We start from the raw sequence: 21418 nt of genomic DNA, 5'->3' as shown, positions 1-21418 counted from the left end.
AATTACTGTACTGGAACTACCAGTATATCTTAAAGTATGCCTAGTTTGGTAATAATAGGAAAAAGTCCCTAGATTCGTGTAGCAGTTTTTCCATAGGCCATCCATAAAGGTATGAGTTTATGTATAGATATGTATTTGTAGAGCGATGTAGCATTAAAATGCAAATGTTTGAGAAAATCTAAAAGTAATTGAAATGAAGGCGCGAGCTCCCATTTTTCAGAAAATAATGAAACCGCTTTGAACCTGTGTAAGGTAGCTTATTTATTTGCTCCGTTTTCATTTTTTTTTTTTTGTTCCCGCTATATATTGTATCTTGTATCAAATATACACGTATTTTCCGCTACTTATAGTATTATGTTTTTTTTTCGATTTAATAACACTTTCTTACTTAAGGATCAAAATCAAACTAAGGTTAAAGTTTAACACTCTTTCAATTAATGAACTGTGGCTTTCCTAAGTCGCCGCGTTTGCACACGCTGCTCATGATGAAGAGTCCCGTATCTCGAAACTAGTAGAGCCTTTCTCCATTAATGTACGGTAAGTAAGTAAACCGTGATTTTTTACTTAATTTAGTATGCCTCATGATAGTTATACCATTTGCCCCATACGATCCTCTAAGGGTAAACTCCCATTCATTACCTCGCTACTGAATTTCCGATAGTTAATTTAATCACTAATCTCATCGAACACCTGTAACACGTTGCACATCAGTCCGTCAGTCAGTCACTGTACTAATATTACTGTCAAACACAGCATTAATTATATCACAGCCACAAAGTTATATGAAAATTTAATGGGAGGTATCAAACAATTATGATATTTGCGGCAGTTTGTATGTCAAACGGTTTTACTAAGCCCCGGTATTAATATATCAGAGTCGTTAATTAATTAGTTGGCAGATAAAACAAAGTTTTCAACTAATAGGTATTAGTTACCGTACTGAATTTTTGTTACCCATATATTTTGTGTTTATATTTCTATCGGGTTGGATATTTTTTTGTTATTCGATCAAGTTACTTGAACAGTTTTTGTTTTGAATAATTCCTAAAAAAGTTAGGAAATACACACTATAATTTACTTTAATATTATCAGCCATGGTCGTTCCACTGCAGGGCAACAGCCTTCCTAGGGTAGGAAAACCTTCCACTCGTCTCTTCGTTGAGCTTTCCGAGGCCAATCCTTTTCATAGGCATCAAGTTCATCCTACCATCTCCTTCTGGGCCTCACACGACGTTTATTGACGTTGAGTGGGTTCCACTCAGTAGTGAGTTCTGCCCACCACTCGTCTGACATGCAGCAGATATGTCTAGTCACACTATAACATAATTGTTTTTAAATTCCGAACTAGTAGAATGTATTTGTTTGTCTGGTTAAGTACTCAACCACTGAAGAAGTATGAGCGTCAGAAAAGAAAGAATTTAAATATTAATATGTCGTTTTTGAGCAAGACAACCTTTTCTAATTTAATTATTATGTTATCGGTTTACTCACGTAACTGTTTGACGAGGAAATCGACTAGTTTCAAGCCAGGCTCTGATCATGAGCAGCTTTCAGCAACACACGATGCAGTGATTGATAATAATTTTCATCTTTTTAATCACTACATAGTATAAAACAAAGTCGCTTTCCCTGACTCTTTGTCCCTTTGTATGCTTAAATCTAAAACTACGCAACGGATTTTGATGCAGTTTTTTAGTATTATTATAATTTTTGTTTTTTAGAAGTTCCCAAAACGCAATTGACTAAGTTTACCTACCTTTGATCATCACTGTAAGTTTTCCACCTGAAGATGTTAATGACGACATACCAACTACTCCTTTTACCCACACAAAAAAAAACAAACACAATACAATAAAGCCTACACAAAAATCAATTCGGAATATCTAATATATTTCTAAAAAACATGCAAAGCAAACAATATCCGATTGGACCCAATAAAACGAGTAAATAAAACCTTATGGGCCGTGTTACATAAAATTTGATCAAAACTAGCCTATGTATGTATGTGTGTGTGTCTTTGTGTCTGTGTGTGTGTTTGTTTGTTTGCCTAGTACCAATGTTTACTCAGTATGGATGATTGAATCTTTGTTGAAAAAATCTATATTTAAATTTGTTTTTTTTAGAACATGGTGATGTAGGTAGAAGTGCTTCCTATTTACGTTTGGAGTACTGGTAGGCGGGTTATAAGTGAAATGTTTTATCTTTTTTTTCGTATTCTAATGTTACAATGTGTTTTATTTGTTGAAGAGCTATGTTGAAATTTATATTGATTGTAATGTAATAAAAAAGAATTTTGTTGCCTTTTTCTTCCTGGAACTGGTGCTATTTCGAAAATCCCAATTATTTTTAAACGAGCTCAGGAATCAAATCTCCGCAGTTTTATAGTCCCATTACCAATTTTTTAATATGTATCTAATTAAACAGTTTCTAGACAAGACAAGTTAATGTTCCTAACTATAATTTACTTATTAAAAGATCATCCTACAGAAGATTAAATAAAAAAATATCTAAGACTTTAACAAAATTAATAAAATAAAATACCAGAATTAAGTGGTCATTTACTGAAAAAAAAAAATGACAAACGCCCACAAGACTTCTACTACAGCTTACCTTATAAATGTCACCACATGAAGTAGGCAGATTTAGGAAACAATTTTCACAAAATTAAACTCAAAGCTAATTCCCTAATTAGTTTTTTAAATAAATTATCATGTATATAGAAGAAAAGGTCATGATATTATAACGTTTTCGTTAATAGGTACGCCTCCATCTCTTTTTATTGTCCAAAAAAGTAGTAGGTGGTGTCTTTGTGAGTAGATAGCTAGGATTATGTTTATTATATCAAACATACTAGTTTCTGCCAGTGGCTCCGCCCGCGTTCTTGAGGTATAAAAAGTATCCTATGTGTGATTCCACACCAATTCCCAATTTTAACCCAATCCATTCTGTCAACACATTTTCGTATTGTTTCAAATGCATAAAACGCCTTGCCGTAGCCGTGGTGTGTCCGTATCGTTTGAGATTTTAAAAACGAACGAACGGATCACCTGACGGTAAGCAATTGCCACTGCCCTTGAACACACCCCAAGCGTTGTTTCACCTCAGTTTTCTGTGAAGCCGCCTTATTCGTGTGCCGAAGCATGGCTCTCCCATACTCCCACATGTGTGTACATTTCGACATGAATATAAAAATTTCAATTAAGTTTAAACGCAATAAATATATGAAAAATATTGACAGTTCTTATAACACTTTTTCCATAGCATTTGTATGACTGGCATAAGACCAAACGCAATCTTATTTGACAGGCAGCCTTGCCAACTCACTGCCAATGGAGTAATAGATAAATTGATATCCATTGGAACTTGTCAGATCATGACATTCCCGCTAAAGGGGGAAATGATACGAATATTAGATAAACTGATAACTTCTTCGGTTTCGATATTGTTGTTGCTAAAATGGCTTTATGTGTTAGGAAATAAAGATTGAAATTGTGTACTGATGTTTCGGTGTTATAGGTGTTTTAAAAAGTTTGGAATTAGTTAGAGGTATTTAGATTTTAATGATAGTAATGACGATTGAATTACTAAAGAATAATCTTACTAATATTATACATGCAAAACTTTGTGTGTTTGTGTGTATGATTGTTACTCAATCACGTCAAAACGGCTGAAAGGATCAAGATGAAATTTGGAACAGAAGTAGATTTTTGTCTAAAATAAAACATAGATTACATTTTATCCTAATGGGACGCAATGGAAGCCGCTGGCAAAAGCTAGTGTTTACATAATAATAAGCAAGTTAACAAAATAATACATGTAAATTATTTTCAAAGATCCGATAGGATAAAACGTATTCTGTAACAAAAACTCGAAGTTTATTATAAACCACAAAATATCTATCTGCCAGTAAAAACTAACGACTACCGATCTTACTATGTGCTTAATATTCAGTTTATCCCCACAAACTACTCATATTAAATTCCACTCTGACATCTAATCCCCAGTTTAACCCGCAAATATAGTTTACACTGATATCATAAGCAAGTTTAATTAGATCAAAACTTTGCTAATGGAAATTTTGAGAATTCAATTTATTGTAAACTGATGCTGTCATACTAATTGATTGAGAATCTGTCGAGATATTAATAAACTGAGTGTTTAGTTTGTGTCTCTCTTTAGATATTACTTAATTAGACCCTTAGTAGCGTAAAATTTGGTCAAAATAAATAAAAAAAAAAACAAGAGTAGCAGCGTGACAATCGCCGCGTCATTTGTCGCGGAATGCTGCTCATGAATATGAGCCTCTAGCATGGCTTGAAACTAGTCGACCTCCTCGTCATACAGTTACATACGTGGATAAGCCGATAACATAATAATTAATGAAAAAAACATTGATATATATTTTTTTTAATTGTTAATTTTGAAATCACACTAATATTATAAATGTGAAAGTTTGTTTGTTTGGATCTTTGTATATTTGTCCATCCAGAACACAGAATACCAACTTTCAGAATTAATAAGAAAAAACTAGAGTAATCACTACCACAGAAATATTTGACTCCGTGAGCAATTATTCCTATAATACTAACAAAGTAACCAAACCCAGTTGCAAAATAACAGCTTAAAACAACAAGCTAATATTTTGTACCAATACTACGCCTTGTACTTGGTTAGCAAACGAACAGCTGCATATGGGATTCAAAAACTTTATTCGAGTGAAAAATCAGTGCTCTATTCCTATACTATACAGGGATTTACTGAAATAAAATAAAAGATAGAATATAATGTATGTATAGAAGGGCATATAGTTGTATGTATGGGTATACAGGAGAGGACCGATCCGCCTGATCATTTAAAAATTTAATTGCGTAAACCTAGCAAAAACATTAAGTCATACTCCATAAATATCTCAGCTAATAGAAAAGCAATAACTTCGCAGCTTAGTGACGCAACACGTGTAATTGCTTAGTCAGTGGTGCGTTTGATGTTATTCGGCTACCGGTGTCCCACTTCATTCATCAGTTGAAAGCAAACAGTAACTTACAGGTGATCAGGCGTATGTGACCACCATTGTACTTATATTATTTTAAAATGTTGAATTCCAACTATAATTTTGGTCAATATAAGACGGGATTTTGATATAAATATATTTATAATAAGGATTATTTGAATTGTGGTACGTGTAATATATTATATGTTACGTAACGTTTGTTAAAGCTTAATATTAAGCCCTGATAATCATAATAGTGATATAACGAGTACCAAACATATACATCTGTGAATCTACTCTGATTCTACGAAAACTGAAGTTTCGTTCAATAATTTCGCTGATTTCCTATCATAAATTAACACAGATTCTCGTTATTACGAAGTTTCGTGACCGAGAAATAGATGAAATAAGCGAAAATTATCCCAACTCTACCTTCTCATGAGTTACCTACTAAATTCATTTACTAAAAATATCGAATCTGGTATACCGAATAGTTATCGCATTCAGAACTATTCACATAGCAAAGCAATGTTTTAAATATTTATACATAAATACGACTTTCCATATAAAATGGGGAATTCGTATTATACCTTTTATACATACAAATGATGACTTTCTATTGAAATTTTGCAATTCAATGATGTATGTTTGTTGCAGCGAGCTACCAATGAATTTTAGTCAAAATATTTGGAGGATATAACTACAGAATAACCTCCAAATAATTATTAGATAGATGAAATAGGTATTGTTCCACGAAAAGTTAGAATGAAATTGTTTAAATCTATGAACTAAATAAGCAAGTTCATGGAATGGAAGTCCATTCCATTTAATTACACACAAAAACACGTAACACTTACACTTTCATCAATTATGCCATGAGTCCCGTATGAGTATTCTATTTCTACAGCTGATGTTCGAAAGTCGATGCTTACCTGAAAAGAAAAAAGAAGTCATTATAAATCATGTTATAACTTTTAAAGACACACAACACTATGTCAAGTATGTCATAATTTGTAAGAATCCTTTTTCTTTATTTTTTTTTTTTTTGACAAACGTTGCACCAGACTAGGATTTTCTCCTGTGTCATGGATCTGTTTACAAAACTTACAATTTCACATGCGTATGACACCACTAGCCACCCCACCAACTGTGCATTCATATTGAAAGATTTCGATCACAATTCGATACCAGCAATTTATACTACGCTAACTCGAAATTTGGTAAAAACGTTTTTTTATGCCAAGTTGCTTTAAATATGTTTTTACATACGTCATAAAAAAATTGAGAAGAAATATGTAAAAATAAGAAAGTTACAAATCTTATAAAACGCTAAGTAAAGGTACTTTTTGAAATCACTCGATTTATATTACGCCAACTATTATTAGCGGAGTGTGCGCGGGGATCACTTTGGTCAAAATTATGAACTACATACTTAGCGACTTTTACATAGTAAATACTTATGTGTTAACGTATTAATTAGTTTATTAATGGTACGTTGACTATTCTTTATGTAAGTAAGTACATGTTCTTTATAAAATATTGAAATATGCATCAGATGATTGATCATGCACTACGACCTCCCGTACTGTACTACGCTAACATTAGTTAGACGTGTATAAGATGTAACATTTTTTTGATGAATTACGTTTATATACGGCTAACTTGCGCAAAATAAATAATTAAGGAAATATAAATATGAGATAATTATTACAATGAATAAATTAAATATTAAGCATACCAAATTTCAAAAAAGTACCGTATCTTAATTAATGTAAAAGTTATCACGTTTTTCCCTTTAAACGCCTCTACTGTAAAGTACGCTTTTTTAAGTTAGCGTAGTATAAATTGCTGGTGTCAAATTGATATTAATATATGATTGACTGCCCGGTTGGCGCCGTGGCTGGGCAACTAACTGCCGTGCAACGTGTAGCAGTTTCGATTCCCGCACGGAATCAGTCATTGTGTGATCCACAAATTGTTGTTTCGGGTTTGGGTGTCATGTGCATGTGAACTTCTATGTTTGTAAACGCACCCACGACACAGGAGAAAATCCTAGTGTGGGGTGAGGTTTAAAAAAAATTAAACGGTAAAAAAATATTAGGCGAGTCTAATTATGAAACAGCAGCCACAATCTTCACAGATACATTCGCGAGCGAGTAAAAATATAATACTCTAAATAGCTTCAAACTTCAAATAGCCATAGATATTCTAATTAGGTATAAAATTATTCACTTTAACTAGTTAATTCTGCAGTGCAAACCAGGACTACCTCTGAAATAGACATAGTGTGTCGGCCATTAAAACTAGAGCGTTTTATTTCACAAGCCATTGGAATTCATTAAGGGAGTTTTGCACGAGTTCTATTAAAGGAAATCTATTAGGTTTTGGAATCTAGTAATTATAAGGGGTCAGTATACAGTTTTAATTAATTTTGTAGACTTTTGAGGACATTATTCTTCAATGTTAACAAAATGACTAAAAAATTACGGTTTAAACTAACGTATATTAATTGAGATAAGCTCTACTAGTTTCGAGTCACAGAGGGACTCTTCTTTATGAGCAGCGTGCGTAGACGCGATGACGTCGCGCAACCTCTGTGACTACGTGAGTAAATCCTGATTTTTCTTGTCAATTTTGTAAGTCTCACGATAGTTATTATAAAAATGTTGACTAAACTATAATGATCTTGCCAAAGTGACTAAAGAGCGTTTTTTAATTATAAGGTTTTTCGGCTTACTCGTGTAACTGTTCGACGAGAAATTAGACTAGTTTTAAACCATGGTAGAAACGCATATTTATGAGCCGCATTTAACGACATACGACAGCGTAGTCAGTAGTAGCACGACAGTCGAAAAACATAATAATTAATTCAGTATGTCTCACGAAAGTTACATACAAAACAGTGTTTTTCGCCAAAAATATTTAATCCTAAACAGGAATCTTCAACACTTCAACGGTTTCACTAACCAATTTTACGATAAAACGCCACTTAAAAAACAATTTCTTTAAAGAATTTCAAATAAAATCTTTTTTACAACAACCAAATATCACATTACCCTCAGTTTGAGAACAAAAGCGAAACCGTTAAGCGAACGACACAATAAATGTGTTTATTGAAACGAAACAACAATTAAAACACAAACACATTAACATACACACAACCCAACACACAATACATATGAAACTTACACGAGTCCCACATGTTACAATTGAATCGACGCGTAGCGGTTTTGTTATCTGCTACGACCGCGTAGCCGGCGTAGCCTTGACATGCTTACAACGACTACGGCGTAGCAACCATGCAGTGTTTGTTAAATGGAACTAAAATGGTGTATGGGAAACAGGGACTGCATACCGATAAAAATTCTGTACATTTTTTTCTGTATGACGTCATACCATTAAAAATTCTGTTATTCAAAAATAACAGTACGGTACAGATATTCAAACAGAAATGATTCGTGTAACTTAATTATTCTTGTATCGTATAAATTTGGTACATAATATATAACAGATGATTTGGGTAACGGTAATTTATCTATATTAAATTGATATTCTTATGAATTATCGGTTATTCTCGATTCTTTAGCTCATCTGTCCTTACAGTCATATTTGGCATTACAGTCCACACGCCGCGCGCCGCCTCGTATTTCGGTACCGTACAGAAATAAATATCGGTTAAAATTATTGTTGTACTGAAAACATCTTAACAGAAAATAGTTAAGTACATACATTTGAGTACTCAAATATTTTTAATCAAATTTTAATATCTGATACCGAAATTATGCTTCAAAAGCCGGTATACAAATAAGAGTAGTGAAATTTTACTAGTACTATTTAAATATTTTATACCGATATGCAGTCCCTGATGGGAAATGTCACATGGTTAATTAGCTTGTAGTTTTTTTTATTATATGAGTACCTAAATAATATTGGTGATTAAAACTGATCAGTGGGTCGGTTTACAATGTGTATTTGTTTACCTTATTGTGTTATATTAACAAGTTCTTTCGAGTTTATTTCCCAAACACCAAAGATATTATTTGATTTTAGGTTGTAAGTAAGTAACAACTATGTAAGAAGTTGTAGTAGCTCAGGTTATCGCTTTATAAAAAGTTATCACTTTCAACATAATTATACAACTAGATTTGCTTTCTGAGAATTTAAAACTGATATTATTTAGAGGAGTTCTGCTCAGCTCCTATTGATAATAGCGTGATGTTAAATAGCTTATACATCTCCTTAAGAAATGAACTATCGAAGACAAAAAGAATTATTAAAATCGGTACATTAGTTTAGGCGTAAAGAAGAGACAGAGACGTGAGTCTCTATCGCATTTATAAAATTTTCAACCAACTGCTCAGCTCATATTATTGATCATAGCGTGATATTTTGTAGCCTACAGCCTTCATCGCCAAATGGCCAATCCAACACAAAAATAATGATTGAAATTGAACCAGTAGTTTTGGGGATAAGCACTTTCAAACAAACAAACAAACTCTTCAGCTTCAAATAAGCATAGATATAGATAGAAGACATAAATAGATATAGATTATAGTTATAGTATAGATGAACAAAATTATTTTTCTTGTCCAATGAAATTAAACTTTGACCAGTGCAGTCTTTGTTATATCTATTTATTTAGTACCGTCTGACCATGCATGAATATGAATTCTTCCTCAAATAAAAACAAAGTACTGAAATAACGTTGTTTCACTTACACAAATATCAACAATCCTGTCTGAATTTAATTGCGAAATTAATTGAACTGAATCTGTAAAGGATAATAAACTTTGTGTAAAGAGTCAAGAGTCAATTTTTGATTGAAAACATTTTCAATTTGCTACTACGATGAAATTAAAATATGGTTTGTACTTTGATATACAACATTATTTTTTAGTTCTAAAAAAGTAATTGAATTTAGATATTTGCTTAATTAACTTTAAGTAACTTAAAGTATGTCTACTGAAAACGTTATCCTAAGTTCGACTGTTACAAAGTAAGAAGTAAGTGAGTAATTACATTTTTCTCTATGAAAAGTAAGTACCATTGGCTTATTCTTACTGACAGTAACCAATACGATACCATAAAAATACCAATCAAATTAAGATTCTAAATGAAAATCTTATATTTTATATATATTTACTATTATTTATCTTCTTCTATACTTATAATAAATCTGTAGAGAGGTCAATTCTGTACATGAAATATATTTCCAAAATAACTATCAGCGAGTGATTACTGATTGATACTGACGCCAAAAATGCAATCAGATTTGTTTTTGTCTGTCTATCTGTCTGTCTGTCTGATTTCAACGAAACTTGGTACAATTGTTCTTCATACTCCTGGGCAGGTTATAGTATACTTTTCATCACGCTACGATCAATAGGAGCCGAGCAGTGAAGGGAAATGTTGGAAAAACAGGAGAACTTACTCCATTTTTTAAGCTTCCGTCGCGTGTGCAGCTTTAATGGTTAAAGCTACACAGAAATAATGTATGATGGAAATGTTCTAATTACAATTTTTTTTTAAATATTCCACGACAGCAAATGTCTATCTCTTATGGTTGACTCACAATAACACGGATAACTGCCGATAGCTTAGCAGTTCGGAGCTTTCTGATTATATTTGTCTACTCTTACGTTTATAACACATTCATTCATTCATTCATTCATATTAGAATAAATCTGTAGAAGGGTCAATTCTGTACATTGAAAATATTGAAAGAATAAATAGCAGGGGGTGTTACTGGATCGATACCAAACCCAAATACCTATGTGATTTTTATTTTTGTCTGTCTGTCTGTGTGTTCTGGCATCACGTGAAAAACTAACGGTTCGATTTCGATGAAACTTGGTATAATTATACCTTACTATCCTGGGCATAAAATAGGATACTTTTTATCCTTGAAAAATATATAGAAAAAATCTTTATTTTTCAGTTTTATTCTACAGAACGCGAGCTCAACAGCAGTAGCTCAATAGAGGGATCTCCTTAATTATTATGGGCCTCGCCGTATTTGGTTCCAATCAATAGATATTTATAAGATGTCATTGTCAGAGTTTCTCAAAATGGAGAAATAAAACTTCCACGCGAGACCGACAACGCGGTCTCGTCAGTGACAGTCGCGGGCGGAAGCTAGTATACAAATAAAGCTGAAGAATTTGTCCGTTTGAACGCGCTAATCTCCGAAACTGCTGGCCCGAATTGAATAATTATTTTTCTGCTAGACTGTTAGGCAGTAAAACATCACAGTACAATCAATAGGAGCCAAACAGAGTGGCTGAAAACACGTAGAAGCAGCTATTTCTATATAAATTCACTGTGAAGGCTTGCATTCGATTTGGATTCCATTTATGTTTTTTTCCTAATTATAGGTATATATAGTAGGAGAATTTAGATATGCCCGATGGTGGAAAACTTCTTACATAATTATTTTTAGAACAGACTCAGCACATTTAGGTCTCTTAATAATTTTCAAATGAATATCCATGATATATATTTTGCAATAATAATCCCAATATCAAAATTGACGTACAACGAACATAGCTTCAGACCAACCGCTACCCAGTACCCATATTTACGCTCAAATTAATACATTCCACAAAATCTTCCCTCCCAGAGAAACTTACAACTAAATACCGCACAAACACTTCGTAAAGGGAATCTCATAAAGCTATGTGGAAGTAATTGTACTGACGGGGAACTAAACCTATCAACTATGATCAAACTTGCGGTCTCAAGGTCACTCATAACTATTGAAGTTCAAACCTTAAATTGATGAGAGATAGAGTCAATTTTGGTTTGGCTAGCTTAAGTCTGATGTTGGCTGTAATTTTGAGGTCTTATAAGTTCTGTTTTACAAAAAAAACATTGAACTGAAACGTATAATATGAAAATGGAATTGGCTGATTATTAAAAAAATTGAACTTGTTATAACGATATGTGACGTATTTAGAATGTTAAAAGTGTCGTATGATTGCCAAGCAGTTATGTTTCGAAGTAAAAATTATTACACGTAAACCCGCTACATGTTGCGCGGCAGCTGTTTCTGCCTGAGTGCATTTATGAAACAAGTAACGGTAAAACGGTGTGAAGAATTCAAAAGGTGAATAGACACAAGACCACTATTTATTCACCCCTCTTCTGTATCTAATCACCCTTCGAATTCCATTCACTCCGTTTTACGGTACCTACCAAAAATCAACCTACTGCGACCTATGATTACTATACAAAATACAGTGCCGAAGTTTCATTTCAAAGAAATTGGAAAGCCTAATGACCTAATTCTGTTGCATTAGCAGAAATTGTAACTGAGAACATCAAGTTTGTAGCGACATACCGCAGGAACACTGCATTGCGCTGTACTTTGGTTCCACGAAAATTGTGCACCACACAATATTGGGATTCGAACTTGGATGCTACTGTTACCATCAGTTAAAGTGTCACCGTATGTCTCTCTTGGTCTCCTGGGAGGTGAGGGAGGTTTTCTCTTAGATTCTGTTTGCAAATTGTGTGAAAGCACTTTTGATCTTTTGTTTCAAAATCCTGTTTATGGTTTAATCAGAATAAATGATTTGACTTTGACTTTTGCTACTAAATGGTCGTTATATTGATTTTTCAAATCAATGTAACTAGGTACTTAGTTAGAAATAAAATGTAGTTTTTTCAATTTAAAAACTACATTTTAGGTCTGATCTGGATAGGTAGACTGATTGTCTCATTAGGTATGACTGATCATACAAGACTCATATTTTCGTGACTCTGCCGCTCAGTCGTATTGACAGAGAACATGATTTTATTCGTTCTATTCACACGCTCTTCCTTATTTAGCGTAGCCGCGTGCTAAGGTAATTGATATTTAACTGGGCGCTTATAGGGTTAAAACACTGTCTGCAAGTATATGGATATTCTGCGGAAAATGGAAATAGAAAAGCTATAATTTTTAACCGACTTCAAAATAAGGAGGTTCTCACACACAGGTTCTCAACACAAACATAAAAAGCAAATCCTAGTTATTTAACAAAGCTCAGAACTCACCACACTCAGAAACACAATATACACAAAATAACGACAAAGCAACTCCAAAGATTTTCATAAGCCACAACATCAATAAATTCACCGATAAGTAAATAGATTTCAGGCCTCAAATTTCAACACCACTTATATACACTTGAACGGACGACAAAAATAACTTCATACTTTGGAAATACTCAAGTATAATCCGCTTACAACAACCGAACATTGCGCAGATACTTCGCAACTTATAAAGTAGGGAAACACGAGGTTACAAGGATACTTAGTACACTAGATGTCCTAACCGACTGCCTCGTTGGTCGAGTGGTCGTAAGTGCGATTGCAGGACGAGTAGTCTCGGGTTCGATTCCCAGGTCGTGCAAATCATTATTGGGCTTTTTTCGGTTTTTCGAAAAAAATCTCAGTAGTATAGCACGGCGTCTGGAACTGTGCCTAGTATATGGCAATAGACTCACCCCGCAATAACAAGTATAACTCAAAAGTGGGTATACCTACATTTTATAGCAGTATAAAGCAGTCATAATGTGCATCTCTGCCTAACCCTTCGGGGATAAAAGGCGTGAAGTTGTGTGTGATGTCCTAACCGATACTTTTTTATGATATATGGTAGTAAACGAGTTGACGGATCACCTGATGGTAAGCCTGGCTATGGACGCCCGCAACACCAGAGGAGTTACGAAGGCATTGCTCGCCTTTGAGGGTTAGGTATTTCGAGGATTGGGGCAATTGGGGAGAGGGAAGAAATTAGTGTCAAGGAACTCCATTCACACGGTGAAACACGATTTTCTGGGAGACCGTGGTATAACGATATAATGGTCAAGCTATGGGCTAGCTTGATCAGGGTGATACCACGTTGTTTTGTCACATTCATGTTGTTTAGTCGCACTCCTACTGGCGCTTTCGTCATACGTTACGTACGTCCGTCATACGTTTCGTTTACGTGAGTAAACATTGGTTTACTCACGTAAATTAATTATTCTGCTATTGAGCAGAATAATTAATTTAAACCAAGTTCATTAGATAATATCGTAACATCGTTGAGGTATCCAGTAAAGTCTAAATCTATGTTTGAAAATCATTTAAATTCCCTCTTAACATGCGCTAACGCAAAACTTATACGTTACCAAGTTTTGGGTAGCATGTTATAACAAATACGTTAATTAGAACGTGACGTCATCCGATATTATGTAACGAATAACCTACATTATTCTATTTAGTTAAAGATTTCATGAGAAAGTTTTACATGTCAAAAAGATATGTTGGTAGAAGTACATGTCTGTCTCTACATGATATGTCTCTACCACTTTTTACTAGTTATGCTATAAAAAATGACAATAAAATTCGGACTCCATAGGAAATTTTGAAAATTTAAGAATGTCAACTCCACGGTTTGGGTATCAAAATTGGCAGTTGCTTTTTTTAGGGGGAAAAAACATCCAATGTCGTCTCCCTCCTTGGATGAAACGAGAGAGAGAGTCTCTTACTGACTAAAAACAACTCCGTTTCTACTCCTACTCTTTGAGCCAGATCCGTGGTAAACCCGCTAGTCAGTCCGCAGCTCCAGGTGAGCATCAGCCCTACTGGGCCCCATTTGTGCAACCACTTTACAAACAAAAGATACTTTGTTTCATTATTGGATGAATTATTTCAAATAAAGTATGATGTATCATCATTATCGTATATAATGTATGCGTAAAATACTGTAATATTATATGTATAATGAAAAAGGATTTTAATCATAATTATAATTATAATAAATGATAAAAGAGAGTAATGAGTATGATGTGTTGAAGTTTCATTACAAAAATCATGAGTTTCATATTAAATTATTATTTTCTTTTAAAGAATTACGCAATTCACTTATGCATCAATTTTCAACTCTGTAGTCACAGGACGTAGTCGTAGGACAGACAGAATGAAAGAGTAAAGATTTATATGTGTCACAGTATAACATAGGTTAATTATCGTCCTTATATTAGCTTCTGCCAACGGCTTCACCTGCGTTGTCGGTATGGAATAAAACGTATTCTATCACTCAAATCCGCAGACAGGGTCATGTTAGGACGAGTGGTAGGTGATAGGACTTGGGTGACATGGTCATACCGTGTCTGTGGACTTGGCTGTTCCAAATATCAATTTTCAAATCTGTTCAGTATTTTCACCGTGATTGATAGACAAACATCCTAACAAACAAACTTTGACATTTATTATATTTAACAATATTATAATAATATTTTCTTTATATGAGATAAACTCGTGAACCGCGGGTGGAGCCAAAGGTAGAAGTTAGTCTTTAAAACTTTGACCTGGTTATCTTAACGAAACTTTTACTAACAATCTCTGTTTAATTAAGCATAACATCACGCTTGTATAACCTAAGGCGTTAAGCAGTATCCTTAGTACGAGTTTGCTTTACGTTTAACCCTTCATGAGTTTTTGGATCAGCGTGTGATCCAAAACATTTCTATGCCACAAGTGGTTTTGGATCACAATGTGAGCCAAAACATACACGTTTAAAATTCCCGCTGTTTCTTATTGGAGCGTTTAATCCTTGGTATGCCAGAACACAGATCCACACAAGACACAATGTGTTTTCTATTGTGTCTTATATACATATACGAGGGGCATATGAGAGGTTAAATTGAAATAAGAGCGCTCTTATTGGTTGGTTTATATGATACGGCCAATCAGAGCACCGAACGGGCTCTCGTTTCGATTACTTTAAACGTAAAATAAACTCGTACTAAGGGTACTGATAATGTTCGTGTGGGTGGCAGCTATTTTATATGCTACGTTTATTTTAATTTCAGGTTATATCAGATTGTTTTGTATTTTTATGTAAATGTAATACAATATAAATGTCGAAGGTATTTCTAAACACAACCAGCACCTTTGCAAGGTCGGTATAAGAATGCTTCATGTTTCAGGTTTAATTCTTGGGTTGAGTATGAGTATCATGTCATCGGGTTTAAGGCGTTTGTAAAATCTGTTTGGTAAAACGGTATTTCAAATTGAAGTGCGTTGGATGTCAAGTTATATCTAAGATTTCTCTCTAGCCAAAGAACTTGAAATCGTTCGACACAATGTGGTCAGGAATGCTACTAATATTAGAAATGCACATAAGTTTACGTATCTGCGTGAAATAGGTGAAAATGTCATGAAGAAATTTGGGATTGAGGTAATTTTTTATCTCGCAAGGATGTTAGTAAAAAGTGGCGAAGCACGAAGAAGTTAGTAAAAATAATATAACTGTGTGTTGTACCTATTAATTAGAAGTAGATGCAATGCAACTTCACGCCTTTTATTCGCAATGACCCCATTGCAGAGGTGCACATTACGGCACGTAATTCCGTTTTACAATGTACACCCACTTATCATTTGTGTTATAAGTCCCACGTAAAAGGGGGTGAGCCTATAACCATATACTGGGTACAATTCCGAACTCCGTGCTACTACTGAGAAATTTAAAAAAAAAAGCCCAATAATACTTTGCCCGACCCGGGAATCGAACCCGAGACCCTTTGTCTTGCGACCACTCGACCAACGAGGCGATCACCTTAAGTATTAATACGAAGTAGACATTTTTTGTGGTTTGTCCTCTCCAAGGTTAAGAGCCAAATCAGTGATAGAGATAAGATCGTCCGTTTGTGTTTTAATAACTATTGTTTTAACATAAATATACAGTTAGAATACTGAATTATTATTGTACCGCAAAATATAATAAAGATGGATATTCATTTCTGTAGTCTAGTCATTATTTCTGATGCTAAATATTAAGTGTGACAGGGCTATACTTGAGACGAAATGAATGAGCCGACTTGGCCGGAGTGATACCACTGCCTCATAGAAAACCGACGTGAAACAACGCTTGCGTTGTGTTTTGTCATGTGATTGTAATGGTTATGGATGGCCCAATTATCCCCCCTCAATCTCCCCAGTCCCCGAATCCCAACAATCCTCAAATTTCTAACCCCCAAAATGCCGGTAACGCACTTGTAACGCCTCTGGTGTTTGGGTGTCCATAAGCGACAGCAATTGCTTACCATCAGGTGATACGCAAGCTCGTTTACCGACTTATACCATTACAAGAATATTATATTTAAGTAAGACGTAATAGGGATGTATATCAGAGAGTCATTGAATATAAACATTGAAGTCAAAGTACAATCTTGTATCTTTTGAATACATTTTCTTTACCCGACTGTGTACAAGTGTGTTTGTTTGTCAGTTTAATATTTACGTTTAGTCAACAGAGGGGGCACAACAGTAGAGCGAGCCGTGTTTTGTAAACATCTAGTCTAAGGGCCGCATCTTCACGGCTGTGTGCTTTGGGGTAGGCAGAGGAACAAAGTGTGGTTAATTGGCTAGGTGACTATGCTTGAATGCTGTGTACAAATTGGATGGGTTGAGTAAGAAGTTGGTTGGTTTCTTATACCATAAGAGGTTCATATACTAGTAGAAAATTTATAGTCAATTATTATATTTTTCGGCTTACACACGTATGTAATTATTTGACGAGGAACTCGATTAGTTGCACAGTATTCCCTCACACACGACACGGCGACAGTAGTAGCGTAAAAATGTGTTTTTAAAAACAGCGCGGCATATTTTGGAAAGCAACAAAAAAATATCTAAAATTATCTATTAAGGTAGATATCTAATGTAATTTGCCATAAGGTAGACTTGTTTTTAAATAGTTATAAAGAATTTAGAAATTATCTAAAATTATCATATTAAGCTGTACTAATGAACATACATGTATTTACTAACAGTCTGTCAACCTATGAAAATAAAATAAAATAAAATAAAAAATCTATCAAAACTTTACTCAACTTGAAAAAAGTAATTCGAAATTATTGGTCAGTCGACCAAACAAATGTAACTTAATATAAAACTACAAATACACAAAAATTCTATTGTAAAACCGACAGTAATATCCAACACATTACCAAAACCGAAAATAAACAAACTCACTTCGCAACAAAAACCCAAACACTATAACTGGCTGAGTTTCGAAAAAAAACCAAAAAAATAACTGAAAATGCAAAGCGACTCCATTTTTCATAGAACAACGAGAGAAAACTAGTGTTTGGGGGTATCCATTAAAAGTGGGGGTTAGGTTAAAACTGAACGCCAAACTACTGTATATGCAAAAAGTGCTGAAAAAGGCAATAACGTGGATTTTTCAGCAAACTTTTCAGGAGTGGGCTTGGTAATCTATACATATAATAAATCTGTAGAAGGGTCAATTCTGTACATTGAAAATATTGAAAGAATAAATAGCAGTGTAACTGGATCGATCAAATATGTGGTTTTTTTTGTCTGTCTGTCTGTATTTCAGGCATCACGTGAAAACTAACGTTGTTTCTGAAACTGTCTGTCTGTATACCTTACTATCCTGGGCATAAAATAGGATACTTTTTATCCTTGAAAAATACGTAGAAAAAAATCTTTATTTTTCAGTTTTATTCTACAGAACGCGAGCTCAACAGCAGTAGCTCAATAGAAGGATCTCCTTAATTATTATGGGCCTCGCCGTATTTGGGTCCAATCAATAGATATTTATAAGATGTCATTGTCAGAGTTACTCAAAATGGAGAAATAAAACTTCCACGCGAGATCGACATCCGCGCGGACGGAGTTGCGGGCGGAAGCTAGTGTTTATAATTATTTTTGTTTTGCGCTTTTCTAGGACTGGTTCATGTATAATGTAAAGATTATAGAAGAATTACGGGATAGAGGCTTAGGGTTATTTTCTATCTGAGATGTGCTATGCTACGTTGCTGTGAATGCGTTTGGCTTCCACTAATCATATTCATTGGTACACATAGCTTAGCATTGGTGGAAACGGACTCAGCTAAGTTATGTTTTTTATATGGAAAGTTGCGTGCTATGGATGGGTTCTCTACTATCGATACATCGCATACTCGAGCTGCACATCTTCTTCGCACAGCTACATAGTAAAGTTTCAGTGGTAACGGTCACATAGTTTCACAGCTTAGCTATTACATATTCGTAGTATGGCTACATCGCTATGTCTAATAGAAGATCGAGTGTCGAAGTGAAAATCAAAATATTTACTTCAATGGCAAGTTTGAAACGTCAATATTGAATTGTCCGTCAGTCTGTATATTAGTGAAGCTGGTATGTTTATTTAATTTACTGCGGACTACCTAGAGGGTTTACCGGGGCTCCGGCTCGAAAAGCAGGAGAAGGAACGGGGTGGTTTTTAGTCAGTGAGAGTCTGACACTCCCTCTCGCCTCGCCCAGGGCGGGAGAAGTCATTGGATAATTTTCCCCCTTCAAAAAAAAAGGAAAGTATGATTCCTTTTTTAAAAGTTTTGAGTTCAATCCGCGTTAGACTTTTAGTAATCACATTTAGCTATTAATACAAGAGAACCCTACAATTAAGAAACTTGAGAATGGCACGCGGCAATTATTAATTATAATTAAGGTCCAAATTCCTATTATTTTAATGATTTAATTACCTTTAAATTGACTCCAAATACCTTTAAGGAAATGGCAACAAGATCAATGGCTATTTTTAAAGTTATATTAACTTTATTTTATACCTGTTTACCTCTCAGTCAAATTAATCATAAAGGACCTATTAAGAATTTTGTTTTACCATCTCAAAACATACTGAAAATATATTTTAACTATTGCACTAATAATATTATACATGTGAAAGTTTATTTATTTGAATGTTTGTCCATCAATCACGCTGAAACTACTTAACGGATTTTGATAAAATTTGGTATACAGACAGAGTATGAGCTGAATTGGGTGATAGGCTTTTTAATTGACAGGAGCGTGAACAAAGCCGCTGGCAGAAGCTAGTTTTGTAATAACAACAAAATAGAGACATCAGAAACAGCTCCAATTCACAAAACAAACGGACCATACGACCGCTAGCCGTCTATTCGGAGTGGCCAGCGAATATTTCTGTTGCATACAACTCCATGTAGCTTGTTGTTCCAAAACCTAGCGCATATATTCCCAGCGCAGCTTGCAGGCTATAACTTATGCTTATCTAGACCGCGCGTTGTTACCTTTTCAATTGTAAAGTATTCTTGTTAAAAGTTAGTATTACAATGTAATTGTTATGTTTGTTGAGTTGTTTTATGTGTGGACACTTAAGTGGATGTAAGCACGACTGTCAAGCAAGGGATCTCAGGTTCCATTTGTGGTTCACATATCACACATCAACAGCCTATAAGTGTCAACTGCTGACCAAAGGCCTCTTCTTGCACGGATAAGGTTTGAGCATTAATCACCATGCTTGCGCTTGGGTTAGGCAACGTATAATTGAGATTTTCTGTTCCATACTCTCAATAATCACGAAATAAAGTTAAATGTGCGTAAAGAACATGATTTTACTATCTCTCTCTTTTTTTCTCTCTCTCTCTCTCTCTCTCTTTTGAGGAGGGCTTATCATCAAATGGCTTCTCCCGAGTAGTCCCCTTGAGTATCGCAAAAGACGCTTAATGTTATAAAACTGACGAGTTTGTTTGTTAATTTGGACGTGATTATCTCCGTAACTACTAGTTCGAATTAAATAATTATTTTTGTGTTGGATAGTGCATTAATGGATAATATAGCTATACGCTTTGTTAATTGCCGAAGTAATTGTTGACCTGATGTAGCTTAAAGGGTTGAAATTAAACACTTACTCGTATAGTGCTTGAATTGCTGGTTCGTATATTGGAACTGTTTTATCTCAACATGGCCACAAGACCTCATTGGATTGATCTGTTTGATCGCCACACGACGACACGACGACAATAAAACTTGCCTCTTATGTAAATCCTTGTAACGAAACCATAGCTCGCTTTTAATTGCGGCAACGCCATCTAGTTGTAAAATGTGAACTAAAATTAATTAATATAAATAATATGGTTTGAAATTACTTCGTTGAGGTTTGGTCGTTAATTTGACAATATAGCAGGCGAAGCAGCACGGGAGCCAATTACTTAGAAGTTAAACAATAATAATTTTAACATCTTACTTAACTATAGTTCACCGACTACAGTTAACAGTTCATTTGAGTTACTAACGGTTAGTTAGTGACTACTTAACTATTAAAAGCTGTTTAACTATTAAATTAAAAGGTTAAAGTACTATCTTTATTAAAAGAGATTATTTTGTTAATGGAAAGTTCTATCCGAATGATAGCAAGCGTTTATTGGTATAAAAGTTATAAGGATGACTGTTAAGTATGCGGGTTTATATTCGATACCAGGTTTGGGTAGTATACACTATGGTATATATTTTTGAAATTATTATAATTTGTAAATTGATATTGTAATATTGATATGGACACCACAGACCAAAGGTGAAGGAAAACATCCTGAGGAAATCTGGGCTTATAATTTCTTCTTATCAGTTTGGAAT

The 21418-nt window shown here is 34.3% G+C and overlaps 1 protein-coding gene across 4 annotated transcripts in view; it reads right to left on the bottom strand.

Annotated features, from left to right (window-relative positions):
- The window catches only part of LOC118271123 (immunoglobulin superfamily containing leucine-rich repeat protein), a 380874-nt gene that overhangs the window by 103690 nt on the left and 255766 nt on the right, over positions 1 to 21418 (bottom strand). For 2 of the 4 annotated variants that reach the window (XM_035587058.2, XM_035587060.2), the window contains one exon: positions 5848 to 5922. The exons of the other annotated variants lie outside the window; for them this stretch is intronic. The gene's annotated coding sequence lies outside the window, so the exon portion shown is untranslated. The remainder of the gene's footprint in view (positions 1 to 5847; positions 5923 to 21418) is intronic. 4 annotated transcript variants of the gene reach the window in all.

The sequence above is a fragment of the Spodoptera frugiperda genome, chromosome 9 (assembly GCF_023101765.2).
Source record: "Spodoptera frugiperda isolate SF20-4 chromosome 9, AGI-APGP_CSIRO_Sfru_2.0, whole genome shotgun sequence".
Taxonomy (NCBI): domain Eukaryota; kingdom Metazoa; phylum Arthropoda; class Insecta; order Lepidoptera; family Noctuidae; genus Spodoptera; species Spodoptera frugiperda.
The sequence above is the reverse complement of the archived record's forward strand: the minus strand, read 5'-3'. Positions and strand labels throughout refer to the sequence as shown.